Source organism: Callospermophilus lateralis, chromosome 16 (assembly GCF_048772815.1).
Source record: "Callospermophilus lateralis isolate mCalLat2 chromosome 16, mCalLat2.hap1, whole genome shotgun sequence".
In the NCBI taxonomy this organism is placed as follows: domain Eukaryota; kingdom Metazoa; phylum Chordata; class Mammalia; order Rodentia; family Sciuridae; genus Callospermophilus; species Callospermophilus lateralis.
The window spans coordinates 20625725-20639302 of record NC_135320.1 but is presented as its reverse complement, the minus strand read 5'-3'; positions in this window follow the sequence as shown (position 1 = coordinate 20639302).

The window sequence follows — 13578 nt, the reverse complement described above, 5'->3', positions numbered from 1 at the left end:
CATGTTTATGGTTAAATTTAAATGTCACTGTGTTAAGAAATTATAAAAGGTATGCAAAATATGTTCAGAGAGATTCACTGCAAAGTTGCTAATGAAAAGCAAAAGGTAGAAAATCATCTTCTATCCAAAAAAGATGGTCAAATTTAAAATGCATCTGTATAATAGAGTGTCATGGAGTTGATTGTGTACAGCATAAAAATAAGCTCTACAGCCTTGTGAAGAAGTCACACCTAGGCATGCATGTATTTGTAGAGAAGTCTGGACCTTGGGATACAGAGTGGATGGAGAAGTGTTGGTAGGGATGGAGAAGGATGAAAAGTTCCATTCTAGAATATTCTAGCAGAAGATCCAAAAACAACTGCATCTCTCAGAACAGGAATCCTCTAGGGTGCAGATCAATAAGGCTTATTCCAATGCATTTTGTTTTCTTGGCTCTGCAATTGAGGAATGTGAGTGGTCCCCTTTTGAGGTATGTCATATTGGGTGTTGCCCATTGTTAATAAAAATATAGAAATAGAAAATCTATCTTCTCAAAATAGTGTAAAAATTTTCCATTCACTGAGGTATTTATTTTCACCAACACAATTATATTTCTTAACTCAGAATGAATGACTCTAATTAAGAAAGAAGGTTATTTTCAATTTTAAATATTTCTGTATGTACCTGTTGGGAGAGAAATCTCCACAAATCTTTTGCTTTTCTGCATGCCTGTGAGTGGAGATACAGACTGTTTGTCCCAAGTTTTCATTTAAATTGTGTTTGTATAGTAAATAGCCTTGGGATAGAGATTGTATTTTCTTTTAGGCAAAGGGCATATTTGCTTCCCTTACAAAAGATTTGGTTTTCCTAAGCTTAGAAATCATCTTCAACATCATACTGCACTGTGTGTGAGCAACACTTGGCTGTCTTCAAAGCTAGGGATTAGTTAAAATGCTGATATTTTATCTATGGCTATTACTGTGAGTGATTGTTTTGTCTCCGATATAGGATTCTCATGCACCTATCAGAATCTATGAAACTTGCATATTATCTCCTTAGCTTGCACCCAGAATAAAATTCCAAACCTTTACAGTTATTCACTGTACCCTGTCATGTTTCTAAGTTACAAATGACTCATTAGAACACCTACATATTTTTTGTGGAAATAAGAAGGGCTTATTTAATCATGGGATTTAGTGATTTTTTGACACTTCTTAAAATAAGCGATTTTGATATAGTTGATTACAAACTGGTTTAAGATACTTATCAGAACATAAAACACCTTTAAAATAAATCAAGAAAAAATGTCTTTTAAAAGTTATTTTGATTATAATGACTGATAATTTACTAAATTGTTCTCTGAAAAACCAAAAGAAACAAAGACTCTATGTTGGTCACGTCACCAAGGGAGATCTTACCAGGGAACTCAAAAGCAATTCAAACAGAAAGAGTAGAGAACATGGTCCATAGCTATGACTAAGTTATATTTCATTCTTTTTTTATTGATTTAAAAAAAATGACAGAGGAATGCATTACAATTCTTAGGACACATATATACAACAATTTTTCATATCTCTGTTTGTATATAAAGTATAAGAAATGTTTTATAGAAATTATTTCCCAATAAATAATCCATTTTCATTAATAGTGTTTCCCAAAGAATAGTTGAGGTATGCTTATAGGTTTGGTTAGTAGCCTCATTTTCTTCCTAAATTTTACATAACTTTTAGAAATCGTTTTCTCTGATTCCATATAATGCAGAATAAATACATGTCAACCTGTTGCTTATATCTGCTGTACTCAAGAACTCTGCATCCCAGATTTAATACAGAAGGAAGCTGTTATGAAAACAGTTCAGGGGAAGGAATGGTGGAAACAAGAGAATTCAAGAAGTCTTTCTGGAAAAAAAGGAAGCTTTTTTTAAAAATCTGAACAGAGATGTAGGTAAGACTTCAACAAATAGGATGTGGAAAAAATCCACTAGACGTATGAAGGCATAGAATAAAGCTGCAAGTATTATCATGGAAATGATGACGAATGTGTGATAACTGGAGCATGTAGGGCTCTGGTGATATGTCCAGCTTGAATGATGTCCAGGTCATGACTACTTAGGAAATGTTTACTCTCAGAAGATATTGGAAGTAAAGGGAGTAGCAGTCATCACCAAGAGAGTGTGTATGGTAATAAATGAGCTCATAGGTGAAGTCAGAGGAATGCCTTCAAAAGAAGAAGAAAGAGCTGATCCAGGAGACTGGGGAGACCCAACTACAGACTCAGGTCAGGTGCCCAGGTACAGGTAGCCTGGAGAAACAGTGCTGTGCGACCTCAGGCAAATGCTTTCCTCTTCCTGGGTCTCACTTACTCCCCTATCCCAAGGGGAATGGATCTCTGAGAACATCAAGGTCTCTTTCATCTTTAAATCCCTAATTTTTTTCTTCCCATGGGTAATGAGTAAGGAATCTGAGACAAGATCTCTGATTGGTCAATATATCAAGGATCATACTGGAGCCAAGACAGTAGGCATCAGGAACCTGTGCCTTCATGCTAAATCTTTTTGACTCTGAGGTTAGTCCAATGATCTCATGTCGACACAGGCAAAGCCTCAGATATATTTAACAATTAAATTTTGCTGTAGTCTTAGACAACACTAGCTATTTTGACATTCTAAAAATATCACAGCACAATCTTTGTACTTTTTAAAAAGGATTGAAGTTCATTTTATTTGTGTCACATCATCTCTTGAATGTGTGTTAAAAGCAGCAGTAGCATTGGTACTAATGGAATTTCTATTAATAGATTCAATAGGAGAAGTGACTATTGGATAAATGTAATATAGTGTAAGAAATATTATTTGTATCCAACCCAAATCCATTAATTTATGTGTTTGAGAGTAAAGGTAATAGACTCCAGAATTTCAAGTTTGCTTTGATAGATGAAACGTTTGCTGGAATGGCTTTAAAAAATTCAGACCCTCTGTCTGTGTGCCAGGCAGGATCTTTCACATTATAAAAACAAAGTTCATGCCAAACTGTTTTATTCCTGGAAGTCAAGCAAACTTAAAATCCAAAAATGAAGATATCTTAATCAAGAGGGAAGTATAGCCTAGTTAAGTCTGTTTTTTCAAGATGACCTAATATTTTTATCCAAGTAGTTTTTTTTTTCCTACCCTAGTAGTTTAAGGTCTAGGGTTATATATTTATCAATAGTTAATTAATTGTATATATGTTATGTCTCTGGAAAATAACTGCTATAGCTGAAAGGAAGCATTTGCCCTTTAACAGACTGACTTTTGGGGAGGAAACATATGCCCTGAGGGTTGGCTCTGAGCCAGTCACTAAGGAACATGCTTCATAAACATCTGAATTAGTCCTTGCAGAGCCCTGTGGAAAAGACAGCACCTTTTCCTATGAAGAAATTAAGGATAGAAATGTTAAGCACCAAGTCACTTAAGAGTCAAATGTGAATATCCTTTTCTTTGACAAAGGTTCCTTTTTCAAGGACTAGCTTCTGAACTTTGCATAAGTAAGCTTCAAATGACTCCTTTTCTGATGGGGATGATCAAAAGAAGAGCTCTCCTGTTTGCACGGCTATAGATGGGTCACTGGATGGGGAATTACTGGACCAGGCTCCATTTCTGTTAGGTCAGCTTCCTAATTTAACTGGGAAGCCTCACACTCCTCCTATGTGAAAGATCATAGACTTCCCATGAATGTGTCTGTGGTTCTCATTTTTTTTCCTCTTTGTATCTTGAATTTACTTAGCAATCTCAAATGCTAGCAATGTTTTTTGATTAAGATGATTATTAGAGGGCTGTGTTGTGGCTTAGCAGTAGAGCGCTTGCCTAGCACATGGGAGGCTCTGGGTTTGATCCTCAACATCAGCATAAAAATAAATGAAATAAGTGTATCATGTCCAACTACAACTAAAAAATTATTTTTTTAAAAAAAGATGATTATTAGAGGACTCTATTTCTTTTCATTCATTCATTGTTTTACTAATAATTTTGAAGTTCCAATATGTTGGCTGAATATATAGGTAACACATATATGTATATATATATATATATATACATATGTATATATGTGTTTATATATGTGTTTTTTTATATATATAAAACACATATATAGTGTTAAGAATATCCACTCAGTTTTACAGTTTTAATTCATTGACTTGATTATTTGAAAGTTGTTTATCAGATATTCCAGTTCTGCAGTTAGACATATATGAAGATAAAGTACAGCTTCCTCAAAACCTTTGTTGTTCATTGTTTGCTTGGGTGACGTGTAAGTGTGAGCCTCGTTGTTTGTGTCAGTAAATTTCCATGAAACTTTTTACATTTTTTTTAATCTATAGTGACTATTGAATTTTCATGCATTTAGATTTCTTGATACCAAGGTTGAGAATCTTTGCCATTTTTGTAGAGATTAGTGAAATAAGAATTGCAAATGTGGAAAATCCTACCAGTTTAAATTAGAAATAGTAAAACCTGCTTTCCCTAGGGGTAGAATGATGAGATTTTGGTAGTCAATCTTGAACAATTATTTTCAAGAGGAGAAAAACTAAAAACACAGATGAGTCATAATTAGCTGACACAGGAATGACTACTTTTCCATGTTTAATAAAAATAACAACATTTTTGATGGTCCAAATAGGTTCATAATTAGCATTTGAAGCCATTGTGTTCTTCAGAGTGTGGCTATGTGATGGACCAGAGATAAGCCACCAGAAATTGGTGTGTGACTGAAATGCCAGTCATACCTGCAAGGATGGAATCCTTTCTTCATGTTAACTGTTAAGGAATTCCTACCCAGTCTATGAATTTATGTTACCTCACCCAATGTCTCTGAGAAATTTTATTCCAAAGTCTTTTTAGTAGCTGTTAGTCTATTTATATGTCTTCTTTTCTCAATCCCTCTCTTATTTCCCTACCTTTATAGCAAGTGACCTCTTTTTCAGTTTCACTTTTGCTTGAATTTTTCTCACCCTATCATTTGTCTGAAATGGAAACTCATGACTGCAGGGCCAACATTTTTCTTCAGTTAATATGTAATCCTCTTTATTGATGTGGCTTGTATTCACTTTCCTATAAATGCTTTCTCCAAACAGAGAAGTAGCCAAAGAATCTGCATAATGTTCTTCTTTTTCCAATGAGAACCTCTTTCACCAAGTCAGGGATTTGGTTACTTCAACAACATGTGGTTGGCTACCACACTTAACAGAGAACTGTCCCTGCTTGAAGAACATGCCAATGTGGGTCTTCCCTCCTTTTCCCAACATTCTTTTCTATCTCTCTCTTTCTTTCTTTCTCTCTCTCTCTCTCTCTCTCTCTCTCTCTCTCTCTCTCTTTCTTTCTCTATCTCCACCACTCTCCCTCTCCCTCTCCCTGTCTCTCTCTCATTTCTTCCTTCTTTCCATTCTTCATTTCTTTTCTTATGAAAAAAACATGCCAGTCTGTTAATTCCTCAAGTAATTCAAAAGGCCAAACAAACTGTGTTAGCATTATGAGTTAGATAATTTTAGGCAGCAGTTATTTTTAATTATGTGTTAATTTGCACTAATCATTTAAATGATATTATCTGCTAACTACCTCTTTGACTTACGTATGAAAGGCACTGTCTAACGTTGAATTCTGAGTAAACAAATTAGTGAGAAGTAAGGATTATTTCTAAAATTCTAAAGTTTTCATTAATCAATTTGGGCAGAGTTCAGATGCAGTTTCCTTATTTAAAGCCTGCATTCACTTCTCTGTGATCAAACTCTGTTGAAACTGGAAGTTTTATGGGAGACCCATCTATCACAAAGATGGGTTCATGGTCTTCACAGTCTTCTCCAACTCCAGGTTTTCTCCATACCCTTGGAAGATATTCCTAAAGTAGGCAATCATAGACTGAATTTGATAGGTGCAGTGTCTAGAAGGTACATTTACTCTCCAAATGGCAAAACATAATGAAGATAACTTGAGTAAACCACTTCAACTGAATAGTTATTAAAGGAGAAGTCAAAAAAGAGCATTTTATAAATGCATGTATGGAGACATGTCACTTAGCTTTCATTGCTGTGACAAATATCTGAGATAAACAACTTAAGAGGATGCAAGATTTATTTTGACTCACGATTTCAGAGACTTCAGTCCATGTTTTGCTAGTTCCATTGATTTGGGATTGAGGTGAAGCAGAATATCATGGCAGAAGAGTGTGGAGATGGAAAGCTGTTCAGCTTGTGGCAGCTAGGACGCACAGACAGAATGGCCCTGGTTAGGGAAAATGTATAGTCCCCACGGATGACCCCAAGGATTCACTGCCTTCAACTAGGCTCTACCTCCTATAGTTTCTGTTACCTCATGATAGTCCTTACAAATTATTAATCCATCAAATGATTTAAATCACTGATGAGATTAAATCTCTTGTGGTCTAATCATTTCTAAAGTCCCCACCTCTGAACATTGCTACATTGGGAAATAAACCCTCAACACATGAGTCTTTGGGGAACTTTCCAGATCTAATCCATAACAGGAGATGAGAAGCACAAGCCTTCCACTTGGGATGGGAAGATGGGAGGGAAAAGGGAGGTTTAGTCTAGGTAGCAATGAAGGTAGAGAGGGCAGTTAGAAGATAAGTCATAGAGACATCTCAATAGGCAAATGTGTCAATCAATATTACATGCTGCAATGGTAGTATTTTGATATATATTTGTTGAGTGAAGAGTCCATAGAGATTTTAGGCAAATAAAAATGCTTTCAAGAAAAGAACAGGCAGAATTCAATTTCAGATGCCCACACATAGAAAACTGCATGAATTCTAAGGTGTGTAGGAGGCTCATTGGCATATGTATTGCTAAGGCAAATAATTCATCTGGAGATGTCTATTTAAACTCATTAAAAAAGGAATCGGCAATATTGTCAGAGCACATGTAAATAAAGCCCATAATGAGGAGGTTGGATGGCATCACTCCTAGGAGAGTAGGAGGCATTCAGAGTTTGAGAAATGAGTCAGTTCCATGGAACACAGAACTTGATATTTGGTCGTCGTCAGAGTATAAAGAAATCTGTACATCAAGAGGCGACATTCCACTGCTAGTACCTGAGAGTAAAACAGGAGACTCTAGCAGATTGAGGCTTCCCCTCCTTTCCATCTGGTCTGTTCTAGCCTAGCAGGACTTGCAGGACCAGGCTTCTAATGGGCTTAATTCTTTCTGGGGACTCATCGCAGGTCTACTGAGGTTCAAGATAGTTGTGTTGCTTTCAGATTTCTGGACAATGACTGCATGTTAGATTGAATAAAATAAAACAGTTATCTTTCCTATATTTTGACTTGGATAGTAAATGGTGATTAGAAAAGAGTGCAATTAGGAAACCATCACCTTGCTTCTGAGTGATCACCAGCTTCAGAGAGCTGTGCTTCACTCCTGAGGTACAGTATAGAGGGCAGCACCAATGTTAGCAGATGAGCCCATTGTTAAACTGTGTGGGCTGGAGCCATTTGTGGAAAAAAGCTTCTAAGATGATTACATTTACTGAATATTCTCTATATAAACTTGCATGAAGATCCCAAAAACAAAACTCTAAACACAAAACTCGAAAGTCCTTCTCAAATTATATCCTGTGGCACCCATGAATTACTCCTAAAAACAAAGGGTTATTAATCAATAGAACATACTGAGATCCCTTTCTTGGCATTCTTTGATTTTTAACATCAGACATACATACAATCAAAACTCAGAGATGTGATTCAGCCTAGAACCCCACTTAACTATGAATTCCCCTTGCACTTTAATTATGAGAGCATTTTGTTTCAATGGCCCCTTTAAGTGATTCCTTTTGGATTGTCTATTGAGGTCTACTTCTCTCCATATCCACCCCTGTTCTCAGCACACACAACCATATCTTGATCCACAAAAGTGCCCTCCTAATACCCATGCTTGTACAATAGAACTAAGGAATTTGTTGACATGGTGAATCAGACAAGGGGGCAATGCTTACATTAAAGTATGTGCGTGGACTGTACCTCCAAGCTGCTTCACCATCTTCTGCTCCTTGTGCATTTCCAGTAGGCTCAATTGATGAGATAGGCAAGAAAAGAGGAAGCAAACATTGACTTCTTGATAGCTGTTTGCCAAATATGTGTTATGCAATCACTCCTGCATGCTTAGACTTACCTGTCAGGTACTCTTCATGCATAGGATGGAGCTGACATGTTGGCAAGCCCAACACTGGGCTCTGGAGTCTCTAGAACTCTAGATTCTCAGTCTCCAGTTAGATACTGCCTCCAATAGCTGCCACTGTGTAGAAATGCCTTGAACATGAGCTTCACCCTGTCTCCATTTGTTCCAATTCTTTGCGGAACTTTCCTGCAGTCAAGGGGCTGCTGGTAAAAACTGCAGTCATAGCTGCCACTGTAGAGATGAACCAGACTCCCGCAGCTTTGAAGAATATTTCCAATAAGATAATGGAGAAACTATAGCTGCAGACTGTCACGTTATTTTCTGACTCGGGGGGAAAAGAGAAAGCTAGACAGAGAGGAAGGGAAGCAGATATACAAAGAAGGAACAGAGATAAAGGATAAAGAGAGGATCCTGATGCCTAGTTCCAGATCCTTCTTGGAGGTACGTTCAGATCCTTAGGTTCCTAGGATACCCTAGTACCTTTGCAGTATGTTGGTTTAAAAAAATATATATACTACCTCATTTTTAGTGTAGAGAACAATGATCTTAAGCTAATGCAGCAGCGATTAACACTGTGGGGATCCAGTGCTTCCATTTATGGAAGTGACAACTCTTAAAAACTTTCAAGGAATGTAAGTGCCAAGTACTCACCTGGACCACCTACCCTTGTCTATTATTTTAGTCCTTAATATTATTCAAAATCCTGTTCAAAGCTACCATGTTTCATCAATAGTGATCTATAAAGCCCCTGAAATAAAAATGTGAGGGTATAAAGGAAGTAAGACATGTATGTTCTCAAAGGCAAGGAGCTCATACTTGAGATCAGATGGGGACTCCACATTGAGGAATGAATAAAGTCATCAGGGAGAACATAATAAAATGTCAAAATCCCAAGAAGTCAAAGCCAGAATTCACTGCCACATTATTTTACCTAGTTGAGGGTGAAACTAACAATTTTTTTAAGCAAATACTGTTAAGAATGTTAGACGGACAGTCACTGACTTTACCTCTCACTATTTCATACAGGCACAGCCCTTCACCAACCTGAGCTCTTTTATAAGAAATAAATGGCTGTTGATGCAGAAGGGATCTTTCTGGACAATGTTAGTTGCAGCCTCTGGCGTCAATCACTGCTGAGAGTGTAACAGACAAAGCAATTCAAACTGAGAAGCCACGGCACTAAATCAATCATTGCAGAGGGGATTAACTTCAGATGTAACCTGCAGAGGAAAACAATCAAAAGCGAAAGGTTTTAGTAGTAAATAATAGAAATCTGAACGTGTTCATTTTTTTAAAATTATGTTAAATTATTGTTATTGTGTCTCTAGCAAGGATCTGTGGGGATTAAACAAAATCTAGGGCAGATAAATATCATTTGATTCAAGACCTCATTCTATCTCTGTATATTAAATTTGCCAACATCGTTCAGATCACCCTGAAACAGCGGATAAAACAACAAGTCGATCAATTATCATTCTTCTTCTTCTTGGGGGCTCTCACACAGATGTAGTTAGACAGTGTTTGAGGTATGGGGGAACCCGGATACTTCTACTCATATATCTGCTGTCATGACTGAGAGGTGGGGACAGCTGGAGATCTTCTATGAGAAACTGGCAGAAGCTTTGTGGCCTTCCCTAGCACAATCTTGGAAGTCACACAAAGTTAATTTCACCTTACAATGTGCATAAAGTCACAAAGATTCATCAAAGTTAAGGGGAGGGAAAAGACATTCCATCTCTTAATGGGCAGGAGTGTCAGTGAATTTGCAGGTGGGTTTTTAAAATAATTACATTTTAAAATCATCATGACTCTACTGTGTAAGAAGCACTCAGTTCCTGGAAAGCATTTGGGGAAAATATTTTCTGTATATTCCATGCTGTTGTTTGACTACAAATGAAGGTAATCAGTGTTTTCAAATAAGTTGACCTCCATCTGAGGTTACAAAAAAAGATCTTTGGAATCATTTTAATTTTGCTTCAAGCTGCCATTTCTCATCTTACTGGGTGCGTGAATAGGAGGAGCAAGTTACATAACTTTTTTGGGCCTCTGCTTTATTTGCATCAAAATAAGATAAATTTTAGGCATGTCAAGAGAAGTAAATAAAATAATCCAAATACAAGGTTTAGTACAATATGTTTTTTTTGGTTCTTTTTTAGTTATGTATGATAATAGAGTATAAATTGACTTATTTATACAAACATGGAGTACTTTTTATTCAAATTAGGATCCCACTCTTGTGGATGTGTGTGATAATAGAGATTCAGTATGGTGTATTCATATATGTACATAGGAAAGTGATGTCCGATGTCTTTCCTATTCCTATCCTCCCTCCTCCTTCATTCAATTTAATGAACATATATTCTTCCCCTCCCCACCCTTGTTGTGTGTTAGCATCTACATATCAGAGAACATTTGTCCTTCCAAATAAAAACATGTGTCTTATAATATGTGTTTAACTAAATAATAATAAATCTCAATTTCAAGCACTGTATTTCCAAATCCTCACCTCCTAGCTTTCTTACCTACTGTGGAGTACCTTGACTTCAAAACTTGATTCAACCAATGATTCTGCTACTTTTTACCTCTGTGTTTAAAATAGTGGTCCACTGATACCTGGGCACTGGAGGGGAAGGCCAAGGACAGAAAGAGGTTACATCTTTATGGAAGTGGTGCATTTTTAACATATACATTATATAATTCAAAAAGCAAATGAAAACAAACAAAATTTTTAGTGACAAAACATTAGCCAAATTAATAAAATAAGAAATCCTATTTTGTAATCCTAATAGATATTTCTAAATTTCAAGAAAAAATAATCGATTTTATATTGATTTTGCCTAGTCTAAAGGCTATTGGAAGTGTAATTTTATAACATTTGATTTTTCCCTTCTTCACTCAAAACCAAACATGCTTGCTTTTAACTTATTTACACGTTAGCCTCAATTATCCTCAGCTAGCTCCTTACCCTACTTCCAAGTAAATACAATTACAGAAAATAAGTCTTCTTAAAATTTCTATGCTTCCCTTAATAGATCGTCATTCCCTGTTAGAGCTCCACAGATATGTTGTATAGATTTCCTATTAGGAAACTTTTATTACCCTGAAGAAAATAGGGACTGATCAATAAAATGATTAAAATTAATCACTAGTGTTTTGCTTTGAGTATCTGCTTCTTTGTTCTTTGAATTTCAATCAACTCTTTGCTGTCAACTGGATTGGCTGGCACATCATTTGATTTCACATGTCAGGAAGAGCTGTCAGAGACACAGCAGATAAAGTGAAAGCCCTTCACTGTACCTCACCCATACCTTGACATGGAGGTGGAGACGCTGTCCCACCTGGATGTGTGCATGTGAATGCCACAGAGAGCTCTGTGGCTGGGGTCTGTAAAAGCCCATTTGTCATACTAATAGGGTATTTGGAAAATAAAAGAAAAATTACACTTAAAGTAAAACGATTAAGAGCAGAGTGAGAGGAATCTAATGGGTAATTTTGGAGAGTTAAGAAACCCAGAACTAAAGATTGGGAACTATCTTTCACTGCTTTCTTTCAAAGAGGGTTATATGGAGGACCTCTTCAGACCTTTCTAGATAAACTATTCTGATTCAGGAATCCCCCCATTAATTTAAACTTATTCTTGCTTGCTTCTGACACTTGAAGAGTTTGGATTGATATGATAGTTAATGTTGTCCTGCCCTTGAAAAGGGCCACTGCTTCTTCAAGAAATCCAGGGATCAAACAGTGTTTGGGGGTGACCTTAGACCAGGAGATAGGGAGGCAAATTTGCATGTTCTCCAGAAGGACATGGGTTAGGACAAGGCATAGTAAGTATTTGTCAGTATGACACCCAACATTGGATGACCCCTTTTGCTGCCACTGCTGCTTCCTTAAGGAGTCCTCAGCATGGTAGCTACCTCTAGAGTCTCCAAAACTTGCCCAGAAGAACCCCTGTGCCTGCAGCAGCCCTGTCCTTGCTGTGTCTTTGTCTTGAAGCCCATGGTGCAGTGGCTCCCATATCGCTCAGCATCCTAATTCAAAAGTGTTATCGTGGATGCTGACTTGTGTCAACTAATTTCCCATCTGTTCTACAAGTGAGATTTCATCTTAGTATGGTACCGGTAGACATGGTTGGTCTGTTTTTCTCACTATGGGGATTGCAAAAATCTCATATTGCTTCTTTAGAATCTCATTATAAATGGCCTACACCTCCTGCCTGCCCTCCACGGCCAGCAGGGGACGCTGTTTTGCTCACCTATATATCAGGCCTTGGGGAGCCTCAGAACCGAGTGAGTGTACAGGGATCAGAGCTCTTGCTTCTCAGACTTTTCTTTTGCCATACAGAATTTTACTTGCGGCATGAAGTACCTCCTAGCCTCACCAAGTCTCTCTCTTATCCTTTCTATACGGATATAAAGGTTCCTGTTGTTTATTCACTTAACAATAATGAATGATAATCATTGAGAAAGAAGAAAGCATCAGGCATTGAGGATACAGTGAGAAAACAGCACGCCTTGTTGGGACCCTGCTTAGAGAAGGACAGAACATAGTTTGTGGTCAACTTTTCTAGCTGTGATAAGCCTATAGAAACCACTTGTATAAAGTCTGATTTTTTTTTTTTTTCTAGCAGCTAGTAGAGAATTCTGGCAAGAAACTAGCTTTGGTTGGAGAGATGTTCTGAGACTTGTCAAGAGAGAGAATGAGCCTGTGGAGCCTGTGAGATCTGGTCTTGGTTGAGGCATTGGAAGAAGAGACTGCTCTGCCTGAGCTAAGTGGAAAGAGAGGAGGAGGAAAGAAGATCCTGGTGTCCTGCTGTAAGAAGGAATTTTTTTTTTTGAAAGGAGAAACCTGCAGATGGGGAACCCAGGTGTGTGCCTGTAGGAGCTGTAGTGAGAAGGTACTGATGAAACTGTCCAGTCCTCACCTCAAAGCTGTGCAGGAATAATCTCCATGGACACAGCCAGAAGAGAGGAACTCACTTGAGGGATGCCTTTGCTGATTAGAGGCGTGATGCCTGGTGGATAACAGAATCCAAAGGCCATTGAGACCAGGAACAGGCACCATTCTTTTGGCTGAGATTGAGAAGAGGGGCAGCTCAGCTGGTACCAACTCAAAGAATCACAGGCAGACAGTGGTCTGCTCTCCAGTGCCCACAGGATCAAGGACCACTGCTCACCCTCAACTGCACAGTCAAGAAAGCATAAAATAGGGACCTCGGGTAGAGCATGTGCTGCCAAGGAAAGAGGTCGAGAATAGAACCTGTTTATCCATCTTTACAAAAATCCAAATGAGGCACAAATAAGAGAATAAGATACATAGGTTTTGCTAGGCTAATGATGCCCAGTTCCATCAACACCTTCCCAGCCTTCCCTACCAACACCCACAACAGGAAACTGAGGTTTAAACACAGTCTGGGAATCACTAGGCAAGTTTCTGCTTGGA